Source organism: Triticum urartu, chromosome 7A (assembly GCF_056163025.1).
Source record: "Triticum urartu cultivar PI428250 chromosome 7A, HENAU_Tu73, whole genome shotgun sequence".
Taxonomy (NCBI): Eukaryota; Viridiplantae; Streptophyta; class Magnoliopsida; order Poales; family Poaceae; genus Triticum; species Triticum urartu.
The window spans coordinates 170,537,270-170,548,333 of record NC_141879.1 but is presented as its reverse complement, the minus strand read 5'-3'; positions in this window follow the sequence as shown (position 1 = coordinate 170,548,333).

The window sequence follows — 11,064 nt, the reverse complement described above, 5'->3', positions numbered from 1 at the left end:
TGATCAAGTTGGTTCCTTATAACCACCCCTTCTCCAAGAATCTGTGTTGGATACCCCTGAGCTAGTTGGTTAAGCTAAACAACAACTTGGAGAGTTGGAAGATAAAAGCTTGTCTGACTTAGTTCATGTCAAGGGATATCTTTTGTGTGTGTGTGTGTGTTGAAGAAAGATGATATCTTCATCGATTGGTCCTCGTGATCAGTTGTTGGATCTATTGTCTTGTCCAAACTTTGATTTGAGTGTGCGCTATCCTAAAATCAAATCAGAACCAACGATATTCGTAATGTTGTCTTACTCGAGGTTGATTCCTCGGGCATACACCATTACATCCTTTGGTCTGACCAATGCTATCACCTTGTTCACATAGTCGTGGAATTCCATCTTCATGGGAACCTGGATGGATTGTTGTTGAGCCCATCGACAACATCCTTATCTTGTCCATGATTCATGTTGAACATCTAAGTAGTGTTGGAAACTTTATAAGCATTACCCTCATGTCCTGTTCATGAAGCATATGTTCGGATGAAAGAAGTGACTTCCCCGAATACATGTGCATTTGATGCAAGTTGCCGCCGTGAATTCAAGAAAGTCAATGTTGCTTCCTCTGGAATCATCCCAAGTCAGTCATACACGTGCGAAGTATGCTATGGTTTGACAGGCTTGCTACCTCCATTCCGTGTGCATCTCCTAGTACATCAAGCCACTGACTGGTTTGTTCAAGGAGAAAGAGTTCCTTCATAAGAGCTAATCCGGACTTTCGAAAGGACTTCGGTATCCTCATTGATGGTTCCCACCTGAACTCGGTAGTGTTTCGTTCTAAGACTAATATGTGGCCCTGCTTGTCTAGGACATCATGTTCACATGTATGTAGCATAACCAGCTCGTGTTTTGGAGCTTGCTATCATAGGTCATCTCCTAAGAATCTTGCAGCGTCATCTCGTCGATTTGTGTTAACGTTGCTACCTTTCCTTTTCCAGACACGCTGCCTGAAATATTCCGTTACCAACCAGATCTGAATCTCAGGTAGATATGATGGTTGGATCATTCCTAGCATTTGCATTTTGTTCCCAGCTTGCATCGCCGTTGTACCAATTTCCCATGGGCTGCCCTCTCGGTAATTGTTGTTCCGGATCATCTTCAAAAGTGGTCCTACCATGGGTCCCTTCCATTTCCGATGATAAGCGAAAATCATCCATTGTGTTGTCTTCAACAAGGTAGTCCACATCGTCCATTCTATTCTGAGTATGCCATTTCTTCAAGCTCCTTCACACGATCGTTTGTGATTGCCTTAGGATGATATAAAGAGTTTCAATGATCTCTGAATCCAAAGTAATTATTTTTGCCACTTAAGGGAATATTTCTACAAGCCACCTTCCCTAAGGTGCCCTGTTATGGAATCATGGCAATTTTTCCTCGCTACTTTGAAACCCTCGTCAAATTGTTTCTTCCATCCCTCCTGATGCATGTTTTTCCTCTCAGCTCCAGAGATGTTTCTATGTCTCATTCCGTGAAATTGTCTTGTGATCATTAAGATGATCCCAAGTTGCTCGAACCTCAGGAAGATCGATTCTTCTAAAATTCTTCCTTCTACTCATTGTCATGTCGGATGTAGTTCTCAAAGCAAGACGTCAAGATCAAGGTGATGCAATGAATAAACATCCTCGAGAAAGACATACGGATCGTGAAGATTGTGTTAGCTTTGTCCCTGTCTTCTTACCTCACGTCTTGAATCTCGGGATGAGATTCTTGTTTAGTGGGGGTGAGCTGTCATAGCCCTAGATTATTGCTTGTATTAGTTGCATCAGAGCACTCATGCATCATGTCTAAATTTCAGAAACTTGGAATTGAGGAAAGTGGAAGCCTCAAAAACTTAAATAAAAGAAGGGAAAAGAAACCTGGAAATCTCATTCTTTGTTTCCAAGATGTCCTTTTGCAGTGTTTGAGAATTTTGGCAAGAGCTATATATCAAACTAGAATTTAGGAACATTTTTAAGGATTTATTTTTGGGACTCTAAATTTAAATCATTAGCTACTAAAATTTGAGTTATATTCATATAACTAGAATATAATTTCAAATATCTTTGAAACATTTTATGTGCATTTGGAAATGTCCATTCTGCAACATAAAATTATTCAAAGGGTTTTTCTCACTGTTTTGAAATTGTTTTGAATTTTGAACAGTGGCAGAATTTTAAACAAAAGAAAACATAACATAAATTAAAGGAGAGAGAGAGAGACTTACCTGGCCTCACCTGCGCAGCCACCTGGCCGGACCAGCCAGCAGCCCAGCCAACTGGCCCAGCACTGTGGCTGAGGCCCAGCCCAACTCCCCACCGTCTTCATCCTCTGCCAGTAGGCAGAGGCGTGTCGATGCGCGCGTGCCCGAGCTCCACCTCCTGCTTCCACTTGGGGCCCTGATCCTTCCCTCGTTGCCGCTCTGGACCCCTCTCTCCTCTCCCTCACTCGCTGCTCTCCCTCCTCTCCTCTGCTTCTCTTACGCGCAGCTGTCGCCACCGACGAGCACCGCTGTGGCCACAACCACTGCCTCGCCTCGCCGATGCTCTCAGAGGCTCCGCCACAACCTCTTCTCCCTCCTCGCCAAGCTACACGAGCCATGATGACCCCAAGACGACGCCTGTGGCCTTCTTCCCCGACCACGGCCGCCACATGCCGCCATCCGATTCACCTTCTCCAACGCCTCCCCAAGCCCACTAATCTACTCTACGTGTCCACTGTGAGCCCCTGCGTTGAACCCCTCTCTCCGCTCGCTCGTTTGCTTCCTGCAACCACAACGGCCATCATGGCCGAGAGCTTGGCTCCACCGGCCATGCCGCCGCCGTGACCATGGCCACACAGGCTTGCAGCCGAGCACCAACCGCTAATCCTTTCGTCCACCGTAGAGCCGATCTCGTCGTTGTACGAACTTCGGCCGCCGCACTAGTCGTCGCCGCCGCCATTTTGGTCCACACCGGCTCGAACCGATGGCACCACTGGACGCGCACGAGCGCCAGCGTCACGTAGGTGGTCTCCGCCAGCCATTTGGTCACCGGAGCAAGAAACCCGAGCCACTCCAGTGCGCCTCCGCCGCGTTTTGGTCGCCGCCGGCATAACTCCGGCGAGGGTGACGTGGCAAATTAGTTAGGGCTAATGACGCACTTAGTCAACACCTAGTGACACTGACAGCAGGGCCCCACTACCTAGTTAAACTTAGATCAGTTTCTGCTTAGTATTAACTAATCACAGTGGCCCCACGCGTCAGCATTGACCATGCTGACGTGGCCGTTGACTGGGTCCACATGTCAGTGACCCTAACTAGCACCGTGACACTGACCAGTGGGACCCACTTGTCAGGTTTGACTTGGACGGCTCCTGTTGACCTACTGACATCAGCATGACCTAATGCTGACGCAGTAATACATTTTCTGGATTTATTAATAATCAGGAAATTCCAGAAAATATCCAGAACCTCAAAAATTCATAGAAATTAATCTATAGCTCCAAATGAAATAAATTATATATGAAAAATGATCAGAAAAATTCAAGGAATCCATCTGTACCATTTCCATGCATGTTTGAACAACGTTTGTCCTCTGTTTTGGACAAAACAAATAAAGGGCATTTAAATAATCATATATGTAGTTGGAATTTGAATCATGTATCCAAACCAACTTCATTTAAATCATAGCTAGATGCATTAGCTCAAACACAAGAATATGTCCATGTCATGATCATGCATCATATTGTTGCATTGCATTGATCATGTTTCTTCTCTGGTTGCCGGTGTTGTTCCCCCTCGGTAGACGTTGTTCCGATGTTGTGATCGTTGACACTGATGAAGACTCAATGCTATCTTCAGAAGTGCCAGACAAGCATAACCCCCTTGTTCATTCCGATACAATCCCACTCTCTCGCTCCTGCTCTTTTTTACTGCATTAGGACAACAGCGATTCAACTGTTACATGCTGCGGTAGTTGAACCCCTTTCCTCTGCATGACATGTCATTGCCACGGTAAATAGATGAAACCCACTAGCATGAGTAGGAGTTGTTTGAGCCCTGATGTGCCTACCCATTCATGCTTGTTTGTCATGCCTGCTACTGCTTAGAGTTGAGTCAGGTCTGATTCATCGGGGATGAATTGGAATGGTGATGAACATGCCTACTTCGTGTGAGCTAAGTGTGTGAACACGTTTTGGTAAAGGTAGCGGTGAGAGGCCATGTAGGAGTACATGGTGGGTTGTCTCATTGCATCCGTTCTCGGGAACTGAGTTCTGTGTTTGTGATCCATGAACAGTTAGTACCACACATTGGGTTCTGGTAACTCGGCCCCTCTCGGCTTATTAATCAACTCGATCTCTGTACAGGAGTTGCAACTAGTTTCTGGTGTTTGTAGGTAGAGTTAGTAGTCTACCAAGTGGCACCCGATACAGGTGGGCTTGGGACAGACTAGGCACAGTGGCACGGTGTACCAAGTGGCACCCGGATGGTGGGCTTGGGAACCCTGCACACATCGTTTGGGGCCGTGAGCGACACCCCGGCCGGATCTCCTTGCGGATGGAACCCGAATAGGCGATAAACCTGGACGAGAGACTTGTGTGGTTAGTTAGGTCATGGCCGACTCCCTCGCCCGGCTTCCGCTTGAAGGTTGCCAAGGTACACGACGTGTACAGGGCGATAAGTGGCGAGAGCGTGTGTGAAGAAGTACACCCCTGCAGGGTTATCAATATCTATTCAAATAGCCGGATTCCTCGGATATGGAAACTTGGACCCCTTGCGTAGTTCATAGAGAAGTGAAAGTGGATACTTTAAAATCCGCAAGATAATTGTGAGTGCTATGGATGGCGTTCTCGCAGGGAGACGGGAGCGGATCCATAGTGGTGTATTGGTATGGTGAATATGTGGACTCGTGTCCGCCACCTCAAAAGAGTTACTTGCAGTCGTAGTTCAGGTTAGCCACTGAGCGAAAGCTGGCTTGCTGCAGTTAAACTCCACCACCCCCTTTGTTGATACCGATGCATATGTAGTTAGTTCTGATGTAAGTCTTGCTAGGTACATTTGTACTCATGTTTGCTTAATTTATGTTTTTGCTGAGAGACTTCAGTCTCACTAGTAGTTCCGCATGGACTTCGACGTTTAGCTCGTTACCTTAGCTACGATCTTGTACCCTTGGGAGGGTCTTGTAGATAGTCAGGCTTCTCAGCCTTCTTCATTTGTAGTTGTCTGTACTCGGACAAGTTATGCTCCCGCATGTGCTTGTTGCTTGTATGCTCTATATGTTGGGTCATGAGACCCATGTTTGTAATATCTTGCTCCTCAGAGCTTAATGAATAAATACTTTGAGTCGTAGAGTTTTGTTGTGATGCCATGTTGTATTTACACATATCGAGCATATTGTGTGTATGATTGAAATGCTTGGTATGTCTGGGATTCGACAACCTAGTTGTTTATCCTTGGTAGCCTCTCTTATGGGGAAATGTAGTCTTGTGCTTCCATGAGCCATAGTAGTCCGCTAAAGCCCTGTTCACCGGAGTCCTACTAGCCCAGCACTATTGCTCCGGAACACTTGACTGGGCAGCATGTGACTCACTTCGTTCCTGTGTCTGTCCCTTCGGGGAAATGTCACACGGTGACATCCGGAGTCCTACCTAGCCTGCTACAGCCCGGTTCACCAGAGTCCTGTTAGCCCAGTGCTACAGCCCGGATTCGCACGCTGCTGACCGACATGCTCGATGTTGATTCATGTATGCCTGTCCCCGTAAGTTAGTGCCACTTTGGGTTCACGACTAGTCATGTCGGCCCGGGTTCTCTGTCATACGAATGCTAGCGACACTATCATATACGTGAGCCAAAAGGCGTAAACGGTCCCGGGCCATGGTAAGGCGACACCCGTGGGAATACCGTGCATGAGGCCGCAAAGTGATATGAGGTGTTACAGGCTAGATCGGTGTGACCTAGAATCGGGGTCCTGACACTATTATTCTAATCACACTTCTTCAATATCTTTGCCATCAGGGATGCTCAGCTCGATTTTAGTGGAACTGCACAAAAGCATCGTATGATCCGAGGTTGCCAGCCGTCTTCCCTTCGACAGGTTCTACCTGGCCAGGAAATTAAATCTTTTTCATGGTTTACGGTTTAAGTCGTAGTGACCCCATCAGTAGTTTTTCTTTTGTACGCGCTCTCACAACTTTTGTCTTTAGGTGTGAAGTAAATATTGGCTATGATATGTGAATCATTGAGATGCATCAGCATGCTTGTTAGTTTTTCCTTTGCATTTAATGGAATGTTGTAACGGGACAACCTAGGAGTAGGAATGAAAATTGAGTGGAAAGTTTCAGAAACCAACGTTTCGTTTCGTTGGATCGCGCCATCGAGCAAAACGAACATTTAAATCACATCTGTCGCGTTCGTGTCTCACCTTCCTCCACGGCTCGACCCCACATGGTCGCTCGGCATGCCACTCACCACAAACCGAGTATACGATAACTTTCTCGCCTACTTGTCGATGGATCGCGCCATGGAGTACTAGCACTACTAGAAGAGATTGACGAGTTGGGGGAGGACAGCTAGCTGTAGCACGGACTCCCAAGAACTTTTTACATGCATGTTCTGGCCGGCTATTGCGACCTTTGAATGCGAAGCAGTCGCGTGCACCGGGAAGCGGCGCGGGCGACGCTCTCTCGGCCGACGCACCGCTTTAGTGCCGGTGCCAGTGAGAGGTGACGTCCGCTCTAGTTGGGCATGAATGCGGCACTGACCGTTTCCGGTGGGAAGCACGTGTGGGTGATGAAGAGGGTTCGGGTTGGTCAGGAGCGGGCGTGGCAGCGGTCTGGACGCCCGCAAACAAGAGATGTTGTACGTTAATATTGCTGCGTATATAATTAACAACGTAAATAATGTGCCAGTTGGACAAATATGATTGGAGATGGAGATGGAATTTTACGTAAACATGGATATGTATGTCTATGTCTTTTTTTGCGGTAACAAACTTGGATTACTCACGTAGACAAGCTACACTCAGAGTTACAAAGTTCGACAATGCCATCAGGGCCTGAACCTAGCCAAACAGCGATACAGCCACTAGTCCTACAATAATGAGTTAAAGTATGACTGACAATGTTATTATTTCGTCGAACATGAGCAATATAAGTATTTCGTAGTGCCATGAGCGATCTAATCTCACGCACCAAAAAACCAAGCCGAGATCTATCAAGATCTTCATTCCTAATCCTCACCATATTTGTAGCTTCAAGGCAATCGGTCTCGATATTGATATTTGGAGCTTAGACTCCCCATGTACTTTATTATATTAATATAACTTACCGTAGAATGATTGTTCTATGGTGTGTGGGTCAAAAAAAAGATTACTCCACTGCAATGCGAGCGACAAACCCTCTTTGATGGCCAACAATTTTGCTTCCACTGTGTTCGTGCAATAACACAAGCTTCTACATGAAGAGAAAATTATAGCAGCCCTATGATCCCTAGTATCATGCCTGTACCAGCGGTTCCGTTCTCTGGCAAGAAGGAACCATCCGTATTCAGTTTTACCCAGCCATCCTCAGATGCATGTCTATGTCTATGTGTGTGTGCGCGACGACTCTCGCGACCTGGAAGCGGGGGCGTGTCTTTGATCAAGTTTTCTTTCTTGGTACGTTAAAAAATTGTCCGCCAGTTTTCGTTTTTTCTGGGAACGCACGTATTCTATTTAAAAGCACTACTATGGCGAGATTTTTTTACTCCATTGTATATATAGCCTCTTGTTTGATAGGGTTTCTCGCATCTCGCTCTCTCCTCACCAATGGTCACAGATTTGGCCAAATCCCGTCCGCTGCGGGAGGTGAGGAGGTGCAACATTGACGTTGTTGCCGTCAGCGATGGAGGAAGCCGATGCGCACTGTCCTCTCGGAGCTGGCGCTAGCGCGGACGAAGGTCCTCCGCACCCTTGTTTGCTGCCGTCGTGTGGGCAGATCCCGCCTGCCCTCCTAAGCGACATGTTGCCCACCTGAGGTATAACTTCTTGTATTGGTCCATCTCCCCAGGTTGCTGCATGCGGGTTTTCTTCTATGCGACTACTCCCCAGCTCCCCATGTATAGTAGCTAGGGTTCGTCGGCTGGTCCAACATCACCTACAATTATAGAGGAAATGCCACTCGAAAAGTTGTCCTGATTTATGCCTCGGTGGAGGTATACATCTTGTTTCGACAAAAAGTACATGGTGGTTGTGCGGTCATTGTCCATATGCTCCTATTGCTGCTACTAATCTAATACTATCACTGGTTAAGTGAAGAAATGCTTTTTTTCATGGGTATCCTGGTTTAGTTCCCATTAAGATAATCATGATGCTTCTGTTTTTTGGTGTACATTTCATAAATTCTTATTGACAATTGAGATGTCGTTGTAAATCTTGTACCACTGCCAAAACAAAGTAACAACACTATATCCCTTTTTTATATTTTTGCAAACGGCGATGCATATCTCCATGCCCGGGCATGTCTTCCTCAATTTTAGTGGAACTGAACAAAATTGGATGGCCATTGTTGTTCCGCCTCACTGTCCTCTACCATGTGGTTCTTCCTTCCTCGAGCTTGATTAATGAGAAGAAACAGACCACGGTGAGGATTTGTCGAACTTCATAGGTGCCTCACCCAAACTTGATGCCAAATGGATGATGCATCACCATGATGACATATCGATGCTCATGGTTGCGCCTCATGGTTGCGTCGGCTAGTGAAGTGGGTCGATTTTCGACAAAAAACAAGTTGTCTTCCATCATTGCTCTTTGCTTAGTTGTGTTGGAGACGCAGTCATCTTTCACGTTGGTGCAATTTTATCACACAATTGGCTATGAACCAAATGTTTCCTCGAAGAAGGATCGACGTTGGTACTAAGAGCATAAGTTTTGTATTGATTTCTAAGCCTTCTCACAACTTTGTCTTCAGCTCCCCTATAATTTTATTTGTCCAGCTATTAACTTTGACTAAAAATTTTGTGTGGACTAAAAACCCGGATGGACGTAGTAGCCCTCCATTTTTATTTACTCCGCATATTAGATTTGACTGAAGTCAAACTTTGTAAAGTTTGACCAAGTTTAGGCCGAACACAACAACTCATAATTATTGAGAGAGGGCAAACTGTACATACTCTCAAATCTTTCCGATAATTGAAATTAAAATTCTTTATTTGTACACACTCTCACATGTTTCCGATACTTTGGCGCATGTGTGGTTGTTCACCTAAGAGAGGGTAGTGTATCGCACGTCCCAGATAGGAAGTGCGACCAGGACGCGTGGATCGTTAGTTCATCGGAAGTAGTAGTTTTCTTCACTAGTACGTTAAATTAAGAGTTTCATTTCGTACTTACACAATTTAAAACGATTGTTATGGAGAGAATAAGAAAACCACTCCACTGTATATTAGTAGTATACACAAGTACTATATGGACGCAGCTTCATTGACTTAGTGCACCTGCCTTTGGGTTTATGACATGTGGGCCCAAAATGTGGCTGGCCCACCTGTCATACAGCCAAAAGCAGGTGCAGTTAAGGCACCAGAGCTCTGTCCGTACTACAGTATATATGTAGTACTATATAAGATGGAGCCTCAGCGCTTGTTCGCTAGAGTTTGCACTCTCCACACTCTCGCCGCACTACATATATATATATATATATATATATACACGCTGCAGGGTCAGTGTTCCTTTGCTAGGGTTTGCTATATTCACAGTCTCTCACCCAGTAACCCTCTTCACCAGATCTAAACAAGACTGCGTTGGCCTCTGTCTCTCTCTCCCCCCTCACAGCTGGTGAAGGAGGAGTCCGGATCCCATCGCACCGAGAAGGGGAGGAGGTGCAGTGTTCACTCAATCGCCTTCGGCGAGGGAGGCAATCCACTGCCAGCTGCACTATTCTCTTTCACCTAGTTCCTTTGCGGGAGGGCCACCGACCCTTCTTCCTCACTGCCGTACGTAGTGTGGGCAGATCCGGCCTCCAGCCGCACGCTTTGCCACATCCCGACGACCCTAAGGTATAAGTTTCTTTGAAATCGTCATTGCTCTAGCTGCATGCGGATCTTTTTTGATTCTGTAGTCGAATCATGGTCTTGGTTCAAAGAGGAAAGAAGGATGTCGTGGGGTGGAGCATGAATCTAGGACGTGGTTCAATGAGGAAAGGAGGGAGGGAAAGTAGTATAGACTGGCTATCCAGCCGCTTTGTTGGTCAAAAAGGGGGAAATGGGGTAACCTAGTACACACATCTGTAAGGAACCGATCTCTTTATTGGAAAGGGAAAGAAACTGGGTGGTCGGGTAGTTTGTGCAGGACTAGATTTGCTGCCCTCACATAGGAAAAAGGTTCAAAGAGAACAAATATGGGACCAACGCAAATATGCTGCTTGGCTCCATACTCTGCATCACCTATTGATACGTGTGGACGCACATGGTGTTGGCATGTCCCATGTCCCATGTCCCATACAACTATTTTGCTGTTGTTAATCTAAGAATGTTGCTGGAAAATTGAAGCAATGCCACTGTTAAAAGTAAATTACATTCCTAACGAATATTGTTTTGAGAGAATGTCTCTTTTAATATGAATCAATGCAACCGTTATAGAAATGCTACTGTCCTACTTTATTTTCCATCAAGATAAGTTAGATGATTCTTTTTGTCGCTGTTTGTTTCATCCTCCTTTATTGGCCAGTAATTGTTTCCTTTTTTGCCTCTGTTAAAATAGGGATATCTATTCAACTTGCTATAGCAAACTTAAACGTCACACCGGCGACTTTGCTTGATTTCAGTGCAACTGCACAAAACGAGATTGGATTTCCTATTCGTGTTTGCAGATTTGTAGGTGATCTTGTGTGCATCATGACAGGTTGGTACTTGCCTTCATCCAAATGATCGTGCAGTGTGTTTTGAGATGTTGTACTACTTGTATTGGTGCTGTTTTAAATAAATGTTTAATTGAAGCTATTGTATTGCTCTCTCTTCCCATTTAGTAGTGAACAAAAAAGGTACCAACCCAGTGATGATGCTTGGTGCTTTGTTACAACAAACTCTGCATCACCCCC